The sequence below is a fragment of the Triticum aestivum genome, chromosome 3B, assembly GCF_018294505.1.
Source record: "Triticum aestivum cultivar Chinese Spring chromosome 3B, IWGSC CS RefSeq v2.1, whole genome shotgun sequence".
Classification (NCBI taxonomy): Eukaryota; Viridiplantae; Streptophyta; class Magnoliopsida; order Poales; family Poaceae; genus Triticum; species Triticum aestivum.
The window spans coordinates 213,374,801-213,388,351 of NC_057801.1; positions in this window are offsets into that span (position 1 = coordinate 213,374,801).

Sequence of the window (13,551 nt, forward strand, 5' to 3'; positions counted from 1 at the left end):
GGATCCTACTTGGGCTCCTGCCCTAGGCCGGCACCTGATAACCCACAAGTATAGGGGATCGCAACAGTTTTCGAGGGTAGAGTATTCAACCCAAATTTATTGATTCGACTCAAGTATTATCAGCTGAGTTGCCAATTCAACCACACCTAAAAAACTTAATATCTGTAACAAAGTATTTAGTAGCAAAGTAGTATGGAAGTAATGGTAATGATGGCAAAAGTAATAGTAGCAGTTTTGTAGCAATCATAACTGTGGCAACAGAAAAGTAACTTAGCAAAGATCAATATGTGAAAAGCTCGTAGGCAATGGATCAATGATGGATAATTATGTCGGATGCAATTCATCATGCAACAGTTATATCATAGGGTGACACAGAACTAGCTCTAGTTCATCAATGTAATGTATGCATGTATTCCGAATATAGTCATACGTGCTTATGGAAAAGAACTTGCATGACATCTTTCGTCCTACCCTCCCATGGCAACGGGGTCCTATTGGAAACTAAGGGATATTATGGCCTCCTTTTAATAGAGAACTGGACCAAAGCATTAGCACTTAGTGAATACATGAACTCCTCAAACTACGTCATCACCGAGAAGTGTCCCGACTATTGTCACTCTGGGGTTTGCCGGATCATAACACGTAGTAGGTGACTATAACTTGCAAGATAGGATCAAGAACTCACATATATTCATGTAAACATAATAGGTTCTGATCTAAAACATGGCACTCGGGCCCTAGTGACAAGCATTAAGCATGGCAAAGTCATAGCAACATCAATCTTAGAACATAATGGATACCAGGGATCAAACCCTAACAAAACTAACTCGATTACATGGTAAATCTCATCCAACCCATCACTGTCCAGCAAGCCTGCGATGGGATTACTCACGCACGTCAGTGAGCATCATGAAATTGGTGATGGAGGATGGTTGATGATGATGATGATGGCGACGGATTCCCCTCTCCAGAGCCCCGAACGGACTCCAAATCAGCCCTCCCGACGACAAACGCGATGAATCCTTCTCTCTGATTTTTCTCTCCCCGAATGTGAGTATATAGAGTTGGAGTTGAGGTTGGTGGAGGTCCAGGGGACCCACGAGGCAGGGGGCGCGCCCTGGGAGGCGCCCTGCACCCTCGTGGACAGGGTGTGGGCCCCCTTCTGTTGATTCCTTTGCCAATAGTTTTTATTAATTCCAAAACGTGACTCCGTGAAGTTTTAGGTCATTCCGAGAACTTTTATTTCTGCACAAAAATAACACCATGGCAATTCTGCTGAAAACATCGTCAGTCTGGGTTAGTTCCATTCAAATCATGCAAGTTAGAGTCCAAAACAAGGGCAAAAGTGTTTGGAAAAGTATATATGTTGGAGACGTATCAACTCCCCCAAGCTTAAACCTTTGCTTGTCCTCCAGCAATTCAGTTGACAAACTGAAAGTTATAAAGAAAAACTTTTACAAACTCTGTTTGATCTTGTTGTTGCAAATATGTAAAGCCAGCATTCAAGTTTTCAGCAAATATGATGAACTAACCACATTCGCAATAACATTTAGGTCTCACATTTACTCATATCAATGGCATAATCAACTAGTGAGCAGTAATAATAAATCTCAGATGACAAAACTTTCTCAAAATAGTCATAATATGATATAACAAGATGGTATCTCGCTAGCCCTTTCTGAGACCGCAAAACATAAATGCAGAGCACCCCTGAAGATCAAGGACTGACTAGACACTATAATTCATGGCAAAAAAGATCCAGTCACTGTCATACTCAATGTTAATTAATAACAATGCATACAAATGACAGCGGTGCTCTCCAACTGGTGCTTTTTTATAAGAGGATGATGAATCAACATAAAAGTAAATAGCTAGGCCCTTCGCATAGGGAAGCAGGGATTTGCAGAGGTGCCAAAGCTCGAATTTTGAAACAGATATAAATAATATTTTGAGCAGCATACTTTCATTGTCAACATAACAACCAAGAGATCTCGATATCTTCCATGCTACATACATTATAGGGAGTTCCCAAACAGAATGGTAAAGTTTATACTCCCCCACCACTAACAAGCACATTCCACGGCTGGTCCGAAAAACGGGTACCGTCCAACTAACAACAATCCTGGGGGAGTTTTGTTTGCAATTATTTTGATTTGATTTGAGCATGCGATTGGGCATCCCGGTTACCGGTCATTTTCTTGTGAATGATGAGCGGAGTCCACTCATCGTGAGAATAGCCCACCTAGCATGGAAGATATAGACAACCCTAGTTGATACATGAGCTATTCGAGCATACAAAACAGAATTTCATTTGAAGGTTTAGAGTTTGGCACATGCAAATTTACTTGGAACGGCAAGTAAATACTGCATATAGGTGGTATGGTGGACTCATATGGAATAACTTTGGGGTTTATGGAAGTGGATGCACAAGTAGTATTCCCGCTTAGTACAAGTGAAGGCTAGAAAGAGAGTGGGAAGCGACCAACTAGAGAGCGACAACAACCATGAACATGCATTAAGATTAACCAACAATGAGTGCAAGCATGAGTAGGACATAAATCACCATGAACATCGTAGAGGCTATGTTGATTTTGTTTTAACTACATGCGTGACCATGTGCCAAGTCAAGCCACTCAAATCATTCAAAGGAGGATACCACCCTATCATACCACATCACCACCATTTTAATAGCATGTTGGCATGCAAGGTAAACCATTATAAACTCCTAGCTAATTAAGCATGCCATGAATAACTATAATCTCTAATTGTCATTGCAAAAATGTTTCATTCATAATGGGTTGAATCAGGAACACTGAACTAATCATATTTACAAAAGCAAGATAGGTCGAGTTAATACCAGCTTTTCTCATCTCAATCATTTCATCATATATCGTCATTATTGCCTTTCACTTGCACGACCGAATGGTGTGATTAATAATAATAGTGCACATGCATTGGACTTAGCTGGAATCTGCAAACATTTAATTCAAAGGAGAAGACAAGGTAATATGGGCTCTTGGTTAGATCAACAATAATGCATATGAGAGCCACTCATCATTTTCATTGTGGTTTTCTCCTCTCAACCCCAAAGAAAAGAAAATAATTTCAAAGAAAAAATAAAACTATTTACACGGGAAAGCTGTCATCAAGCAAAAGAAGAATGAGAAATCTTTTTGGGTTTTCTCTTAATTACTACTACTACAAGCATGGAAAGTAAACTAGCTAAAAGCTATAACTATTTTTTTGGGTTTTTCTCAAAGTTTTTCAAACACACAATAAGAAAGCAAGAAAAGAAAATAAAGTAGCATGGATAGTGTCGTGGAATTGTCACGGCAGATGTCCTAGTGTGAGGACTTAGTCGTGAGGCCAACGCATCCATGTGGTAGCTTGAGAGGGGTTGATCAGAATTGAGAGACGCAACACAAGACAAGGGTTTAGACAGCTTCGGACCCCGAGAAACATCATCTGGTAACAACCCTATATGTTGTTTGTGGCTAGGTCTCATTATCATCACGAGGGAGTCGCCGTCTCTCCGACTCTCCTAATTGTGTCTAGCCTTAAAGATTTTTTTCCCTCTTGGGGTGCCCCGCCCCTCCTTATTAAGTTGAAGAGATGGGTTACATGTAGAGTCAAACTCGGATTAGGACTTGACCTATTTTGACGTCTTACCATGGGCTTCTTAACGTCTTGGGCTTCTTAACGTAAGCCGGCTTACAATCCAGTTTACAATCTGACTTACAATCTGGCTTATCAATCTGACTTACAATCTGGCTTATCAATCTAACTTAACTGTCTGTCAGCTTACCATGCTTAACTGTCCGCTGGCTTACCTTACTTAACTGGCCACCGGCTTACAATGCTTAACTGTCCGCCGGCTTACCCTACTTAACTGCCCGATGGCTTACAATGCTTAACTGTCCGCCGGCTTACCCTGCTTAACTGTACGCCGGCTTACTATGCTTAACTGTCCGCCGGCTTACCCTGCTTAACTGTCCGCCGGCTTACCCTGCTCAACTGTCCGCCGGCTTACAATCTGCCAGCTTATAATCAGCCGGGTCACCCATGAAACACCAAGTCCCAGCCGGGTCATATCTTCGGCCGGGTCACACCGCGGGGTATATCCCTGACATTAGCCCCCAGTTTAATTTGGATTTATCCATGTTAAACTGATCCTGTAAAAACAAACACAAGAACAATTTTGACAGATTATGCTTCGGGTTAAGAACTCTTGTAACCCGGCACCTAATCATCCTTAACTCCTTGGTATTTCCTTCTTCTAGAAAATCCGGGTCAATAAGCCAGCTTCATAATCAATTTGCTCACATTGGTTTCTCACAGAAAAAACATTGGTCATGAAATACTCATCTAATTTTCAGCCAGCTTGAAGATGTAGAACTTGCCGGTTTATCATTGCCAAATTATCCAGTTTGTAAGTATTGATGGCACCGGGTCATAATTGTTGTTAACATCAAACTTGAAAATGTACATCCCTTATATGTAGCCCACAAGTATCGGGTTGTCATGCTTGCAGCAACGTGGGACTTGTAATTGCCTTTAAGCTCATAAAAAATTTCAACCAGCGTAGCCCCCAAGGGCCAGGTCATTATGCAATAATGAGCAGGGACTTTGTAGAAATAATCATGTAAACTTGAACAACAATGTGTAGCCCCCAAGGGCCGGCTCAGTAAGATAATACTGAGCTGGGACTTTGTATATAATAACATCATATGATGTAATCTCCACCATGGGGCTTGAACCCACGTACACAAGGTTAAGAGCTTTGTACTCTACCAACTGAGTAGTGGACCTTTCAATATAATGGATTAAGGCTTGTGTACCTTGAATTTTTTATAGGAGCAATTGGTAGCCCCCAAGGGCCAGCTCATTACAATGTGATGAGTCGGGTCTTCAATAAGTTGAGCAAAAAATGACTTTGCATTAGCCCCCAAGTACCATGGTGCATGATGGCAGTGACATGGGACTTGCATATTTGACGTAATCTCAACTTGAATAATGTAGCCCCCAAGTGACGGGTCATAAGCCTGCAACGACTCTGGATTATTCCCTCCATTGTAAAAAAAATCATGTCCATTGATAAAATAATAGCCATTGCGCTGAAGCGACTTTGAAGACCTCCATCATAATATTGGTTATTGATAACCATAATAAAAATCCAGCCATGTTGGCTATTAAAGATTTGAATAATATAAACCGGTTTGAAACCCAGTTCCTGGGACATGTGATTAAACTGCCAGCTTACCATATCAATGCAGTAAGGGTGATAACCCAAAACTTAGAAGCCAATACTTCCAAGCATTTAATATCATCATATACTAGTGACTCATCGTCCAAAGCCAGCTCGGGTTAACATAAACCACGGGTATGCTTCAAATATGAGCTATGAGAATTAAGGCTACATGGCCTGAATCACTTTAAACCATAAGGCAAAATAGTATCAAGAAGAACCGAAAAACTGTTCAAAAAATCAAGCCAAACAGAGAAAAACCGAGGCTATGCTTCGAATACGAGCAGGAAGCTGGACCAAAAGGGTTAATAGCTATGATTCTAATACGATCAGGAAGCCCCCAAGTGGTTTGTGGCATTGCGCCGATCAAGAGAGATATTCATAGCTATGATTCGAATACGATCAGGAAGCCCCCTAGTGACCATAAGTTTTGGCATTGCGCCGATCAAAAGGGATATTCGCAGCTATGATTCGAATATGATCAGGAAGCCCCCTAGTGACCATAAGTTTTGGCTTTGGCCGATCAAGAGGGATATTCACAGCTATGTTCTCTTTGGTGAATACACCTATGTTTGAACAGGAAGCCCCCAAATGACCATGAGTTTTGGCATTGCACCGATCAAGAGGGTACCGACATCTATGTTCTCTTTGGTGAATACACCTATGTTTGTACAGGAAGCCCCCAAATGACCATGAGTTTTGGCATTGCGCCGATCAAGAGGGTACCGATAGCTATGTTCTCTTTGGTGAATACACCTATGTTTGAACAGAAAGCCCCCAAATGACCATGAGTTTTGGCATTGCACCGATCAAGAGGGTACCGACAGCTATGTTCTCTTTGGTGAATACACCTATGTTTGAACAGGAAGCCCCCAAATGACCATTGAAGCAGGGTGCCTATGTTTGAGTTGTGCTTTGCAACAGACTCTCTTTGGTCCCTTCAATTTTTTTTGAGAACTCGAACTTTGCGAGAGATAAATTCTTCTTGAGCCGGAATTTTAAACTGGATATTGAGAGCTTCAAAACCTTGTGAGAGCAAATATCCCTTGAACCAGATTTTAAACCGGATATTTGAGAGCTTCAGTGAGAGACAGATTTCCCTTGAGCCAGATTTTAAACCGGAATTCTTCATTTTGAGTTGGAAATTTTCTGACGGCCTTTAAACTGGCAACATTTACTGAGCCATGTCCATGTTGCCCCCGAGTGTTAAGACTACTCTAGGAGTTGGCTTGAGACTCTCCATGCTTGACCATGATATGACCAGTGGATTGCTGGAATGTGTTGAATCTCAACGGGTTATAAATGACCGTGTCCATTGATCCATCCGGTGTAGACAAGGGCCATAATTTGATGGTTTCCTTTGTAATTATGAATTATGCATAAGAATTTGCACAAACGAGAGTAATGATACGTCTCCGTCATATCTATAATTTTTTATTGTTCCATGCCAATATTATTCAACTTTTATATACTTTTGGCAACTTTTTATACTATTTTTTGGGACTAACATATTGATCCAGTGCCCAATGCCAGTTCCTGTCTGTTGCATGTTTTTTGTTTCGCAGAAACCTAATATCAAACGGAGTCCAAACGGGATAAAAATGGACGGAGAATTATTTTGGAATATTTGTGATTTTTGGTAAGTAAAATCAACGCGAGACGGTGCCCGAGGGGGCCAGGAGATAGGGGGCGCGCCCTAGGGAGGCAGGCGTGCCCTGGACTCTCCTGGGCCCCCCGTAAGGCGGTTGACGCTCTTCTTTTGCCTCAAGAAAGCTAATTTTATGAGAAAGATCTGGGCGAAAGATTCACCCCAATCGAAGTTAGATCTCCGAATATAAAAGAAACGGTGAAGGGGCAGAATCTGAGAACACAGAAACAGAGAGATAGATCCAATCTCGGAGGAGCTCTCGCCCCTCCCAAGCCATGGGAGCCAAGGACCAGAGGGGAAACCCTTCTCCCATCTAGGGAGAAGGTCAAGGAAGAAGAAGAAGGGGGCTCTCTCCCCCCTTGCTTCCGGTGGTGCCGAAACGCCGCCGGGGGCCATCATCATCACCGCGATCTTCACCAATACCGCCGCCATCTTCACCAACATCTCCATCACCTTCCCCCATCTATATCCAGCGGTCCACTCTCCCGCAACCCGCTGTACCCTCTACTTGAACATGGTGCTTTATGCTTCATATTATTTACCAATGATGTGTTGCCATCCTATGATGTCTGAGTAGATTTTCGTTGTCCTATCGGTGATTGATGAATTGCTATGATTGGTTTGAGTTATATATTTTATTATTGGTGCTGTCCTATTGTGCCCTTCGTGTCGCGCAAGCGTGAGGGATTCCCGTTGTAGGGTTTGCAATATGTTCATGATTTGCTTATGGTGGGTGGCTTGAGTGACAGAAGCACAGACCCGAGTAAGTAGGTTGTTTGTGTATGGGATAAAGGGGACTTGATACTTTAATGCTATGGTTGGGTTTTACCTTAATAAATCTTTAGTATTTGCGGATGCTTGCTAGAGTTCCAATCATAAGTGCATATGATCCAAGTAGAGAAAGTATGTTAGCTTATGCCTCTCCCTCAAATATAACTGCAATAGTGATTATCGGCCTAGTAACATAGTCAATTGCTTAGGGACAATTCCACAACTCCTACCACCACTTTTCTACACTCGCTATATTTACTTTATTGCATATTTATCTAAACAGCCCCTAGCTTATGTTTACATGCTCTTTATTATCTTGCAAACCTATCCTATCACACCTACAAAGTACTTCTAGTTTCATACTTGTTCTAGGTAAAGCGAACGTCAAGCGTGCGTAGAGTTGTATCGGTGGTCGATAGAACTTGAGGGAATATTTATTCTACCTTTAGCTCCTCGTTGGGTTCGACACTCTTACTTATCAAAAATTGTTGCGATCCCCTACACTTATGGGTTATCAAGACCTTTTTCTGGCGCCGTTGCCGGGGAGTCATAACGTGGGGTGAATATTCTCATGTGTGCTTGTTTGCTTTATCACTAAGTAATTTTTATTTGCTGTTCTTAGTTGTTCTCTATCTTTAGTTATGGATACGGAACGCAAAATACCAAAAAAATTAGGTGTACTTGCTACTCATAGAGATGGGGTAACTCTTAAAACCCTCGATTCTCATTATGTGAATGATATTATGTACTACTTTGATAATCCTGAGAAAACCCCATTCAACTTTATAATGGGAGACACGTTGGATCAACGTGAATACTTTAGGGATTATCGCTTTACACAAAAAGGGAAACTATTATGGGATCAAATTATTATGTTGCGTTGGTATGCTCGGGATCTATGCTTGAGATATGATATTACTTGTTGCTCTAGGATGAAGGCTCCACACCTTCCCTTTTCATGCAAATTTAATGATAATGAAATCTTAGCTTCTTATGCTAATGGTATATATGATTACTATGATGTGGAACAAATAGAAGAATTTGTTGCTTTTAAGGCTCCTTATGAAATTGAATCTTTGTTTGAAAAGTATGAAGCTTTAGATGATGATGTTTATAGGCCTGAAAATCTTGCTATACTTAGATATTTCTATGAAAATTATGAATACAATTACTATATTAATGCATTTATTAAGAAAGTCTCCGCTGTCCAAGAAGAGACTAATATTTTGCAGGAAGCTATGGAAGAAGAAATTAATGAAACTGTGAGCTCATTGGATGAAAAAGATGATGAGGAGAGCGAAGAACAAAAGGAGGAAGAGCGGATTGATCACCTGTGCCCACCTTCTAATGAGAGTGACTCTTCAACTCATACATTGTTTAATTCCCCTTCATGCTTACCGAAGGATGATTGCTATGTTGATTGTTATGATCCCGTTGATTCTCTTGAAATATCCCTTTTTGATGATGCTTGCTATGCTTGTGGCCAAGATGCCAATATGAATTATGCTTATGGAGATGAACTTTCTATAGTTCCTTATGTTAAACATGAAATTGTTGCTATTGCACCCATGCATGATAGTCCTATTATCTTTTTGAATTCTCCCTACTACACTTTATCAGAGAAGTTTGTGCTTATTAAGGATTATATTGATGGGTTGCCTTTTACCATTGCACATGATGATTTTGATAGATATAATATGCATGTGCTTGCTGCTCCTACTTGCAATTATTATGAGAGAGGAACTACATCTCCGCCTCTTTATGTTTCCAACACGATGAAATTGCAAGAAACTGCTTATATTATGCATTGGCTTTTACTTGGTGTGCATGAATTGTTCTTTTATGACATGCCGACGCATAGGAAGAGAGTTAGACTTATTGCTTGATATATGTTACTTTGTGCTCACTACTAAATTGCAAATCATTGTTAATTAAAATTGGCTTTGATATACCTTGGGATCCGGGTGGATTCATGAGCACTAAATGCCTAGCTTAATGGCATTAAAGAAAGCGCTGCCAGGGAGACAACCCGGAAGTTTTAGAGAGTCATTTATTTATGTTGAGTGCTTTTATATAGTTTAAAAACAAAAAAATAAAGAGGGGAACCCTAAAACTTTTCAAAAAGGAAAATGAAAGTGAGAGAGACAAGCATTGTTGAAGTGGGAGAGCTCCTTGAACTTTGTTCATGCTCACGGAAACTTTTGAATCTTGATTACAGAAACTTTTCATCAAAAATAATTATCCCCTTGTACAATTCCATTGTATTATAAAAATAATGTGCTAAGGTTTGCCTTTAGGATGTTTACAATGCTTGTTGGTTTGTACGGTGCAGGATAGAAACTTTGGCTGTAGTGCGCGATTTTACATTTTTAACTGGAACGTCAATTGGTTCTGATTACTTTTGCAGTGTCTTGATATACAACTTGTTTATTTTTCCTAATTTTGGTACAATTTTGGGGGTACCGGAAGTATGGTGAATGTTCAGATTGCTACAGACTGTTCTGTTTTTGACAGATTCTGTTTTTGATGCATAGTTTGCTTGTTTTGATGAATCTATCAATTTATATTAGTGGATTAAGCCATGGAAAAGTTATATTACAGTAGACACAATGAAAAAACAAAATATGAATTGGTTTGCTACAGTACTTAGAGTGGTGATTTGCTTTATTATACTAACGGATCTTACCGAGTTTTCTGTTGAAGTTTTGTGTGGATGTAGTGTCTAATCGAGGATGTCTCGCTATGAGGAAAAGGAAGAGAGGCAAGAGCTCAAGCTTGGGAATGCATGAGGCACGCCAAGTAAATAATCAAGGAGACTCAAGCGTCTAAGCTTGGGGATGCCCCGGAAGGCATCCCCTCTTTCTTCAACAAGTATCGGTATGTTTTCGAATTCGTTTCGTTCATGCATTATGTGCAAGTCTTGGAGCGTCTTTTGCATTTAGTTTTCATTTTTATTTTATGCACCATGCTGGTATGAGATAGTCCTTGGTTGATTTATATAATGCTCATTGCACTTCACTTAAATCTTTTGAGTATGGCTTTATAGAATGCTTCATGTGCTTCACTTATATCATTTGAAGTTTGGATTGCCTGTTTCTCTTCACATAGAAAACCGCCATTTGTAGAATGCTCTTTTGCTTCAATTATATTTGTTAGAGCGTGGGCATATCTTTTTTAGAAAGAATTAAACTCTCTTGCTTCACTTATATCTTTTTAGAGAGATGACAGGAATTGGTCATTCACATGGTTAGTCATAAAATCCTACATAAACTTGTAGATCACTGAATATGATATGTTTGATTCCTTGCAATAGTTTTGCGATATAAATGTGGTGATATTAGAGTCATGCTAGTGGGTGGTTGTGGATTGTAGAGACACTTGTGTTGAGGTTTGCAAGTTCCGTAGCATGCACGTATAGTAACCGTTGTGTGACAAATTTGAAGCATGGGGTGTTTCTTTGATAGTCTTCCTTATGAGTGGTGGTCGGGGACGAGCGATGGTCTTTTCCTACCAATCTATCCCTCTAGGGGCATGCGCAGTAGTACTTTGCTTCGAGGGCTAATAAAATTTTGCAATAAATATATGAGTTCTTTATGACTAATGTGAGTCCATGGATTATACGCACTTTTACCATTCCATCATTGCTAGCCTCTTCGGTACCGTGCATTGCCCTTTCTCACCTCGAGAGTTGGTGCAAACTTCGCCGGTGCATCCAAACCCCGTGATACGATACGCTCTATCACACATAAGCCTCATTATATCTTCCTCAAAACAGCCACCATACCTACCTATCATGGCATTTCCATAGCCATTTCGAGATATGTTGCCATGCAACTTCCATCATCATCATATACATGACTTGAGCATTCATTGTCATATTGCTTTGCATGATCGTAAGATAGCTAGCATGATGTTTTCATGGCTTGTCCATTTTTTGATGTCATTGCTACGCTAGATCATTGCACATCCCGGTACACCGCCGGAAGCATTCATATAGAGTCAGGTCTTTATTCTAGTATCGAGTTGTAATATTGGGTTGTAAGTAAATAAAAGTGTGATGATCATCATTATAGAGCATTGCCCCATAAAAAAAGTAAAAAAAGGAAAGGCCAAAGAAGCCTAAATAAAAAAGGGGGCCAAGGAAGCCCACCGAAAGAAAAAAAAGAAAAGAAAAGGGGCAATGTTACTATCATTTTTCGACACTTGTGCTTCAGAGTAGCATCATGTTCTTCATATAGAGAGTCTCCTATGTTATCACTTTCATATACTAGTGGGAATTTTCATTATAGAACTTGGCTTGTATATTCCAACGATGGGCTTCCTCAAATGCCCTAGGTCTTCATGAGCAAGCAAGTTGGATGCACACCCACTTAGTTTTCAGTTTGAGCTTTCATACACTTATAGCTCTTAGTGCATCCGTTGCATGGCAATCCCTACTCCTCGCATTGACATCAATTGATGGGCATCTCCATAGCCCGTTGATTAGCCGCGTCGATGTGAGACTTCTCCCTTTTTGTCTTCTCCACATAACCTCCACCATCATAATTCTATTCCACCTATAGTGCTATATCCATGGCTTGCGCTCATGTATTGCGTGAGGGTTGAAAAAGCTGAAGCGCGTTAAAAAGTATGAACCAATTGCTCGGCTTGTCATCGAGGTTGTGCATGATGGGGGCATTTTGTGTGATGAAAATGAAGCATGGCCAAACTATATGATTTTGTAGGGATAAGCTTGCTTTGGCCTTGTTGTTTTGAAAATACATGATTGCTTTATTGGTACGCTCGAAGTATTATTTTTTTATGTCAAATGATAAACTATTGCTTTGAATCAATCGTGTCTTAATATTCATGCCATGATTAGACATATGATCAAGATTATGGTAGGTAGCATTCCACATCAAAAATTATCTTTTTTATCATTTACCTACTCGAGGACGAGAAGGACTTAAGCTTGGGGATGCTGATACGTCTCCGTCGTATCTATAATTTTTGATTGTTCCATGCCAATATTATTCAACTTTTATATACTTTTGGCAACCTTTTATACTATTTTTTGGGACTAACATATCGATCCAGTGCCCAGTGCCAGTTCCTGTCTGTTGCGTGTTTTTTGTTTCGCAGAAACTCAATATCAAACGGAGTCCAAATGGGATAAAAACGAATGGAGAATTATTTTGGAATATTTGTGATTTTTGGGAAGTAAAATCAACGCGAGACGGTGCCCGAGGGGGCCAGGAGATAGGGGGCGCGCCCCAGGGAGGCAGGCGCGCCCTGGACTCTCCTAGGCCCCCTGTAAGGCGGTTGACGCTCTTCTTTTGCCGCAAGAAAGCTAATTTTATGAGAAAGATCTGGGCGAAAGATTCACCCCAATCGGAGTTATGGATCTCCGGATATAAAATAAACGGTGAAGGGGCAGAATCTGAGAACGCAGAAACAGAGAGATAGATCCAATCTCGGAGGGGCTCTCGCCCCTCCCAAGCCATGGGAGCCAAGGACCAGAGGGGAAACCCTTCTCCCATCTAGGGAGAAGGTCAATGAAGAAGAAGAAGAAGAAGGGGGGCTCTCTCCCCCTTGCTTCCGGTGGCGCCGGAACGCCGCCGGGGGCCATCATCATCACCGCGATCTTCACCCACACCGCCGCCATCTTCACCAACATCTCCATCACCTTCCCCCATCTATATCCAGCGGTCCACTCTCCCGCAACCCGTTGTACCCTCTACTTGAACATGGTGCTTTATGCTTCATATTATTTACCAATGATGTGTTGCCATCCTATGATGTCTGAGTAGATTTTCGTTGTCCTATTGGTGATTGATGAATTGCTATGATTGGTTTGAGTTGTATATTTTATTATTGGTGCTGTCCTATTGTGCCCTCCGTGTCGCGC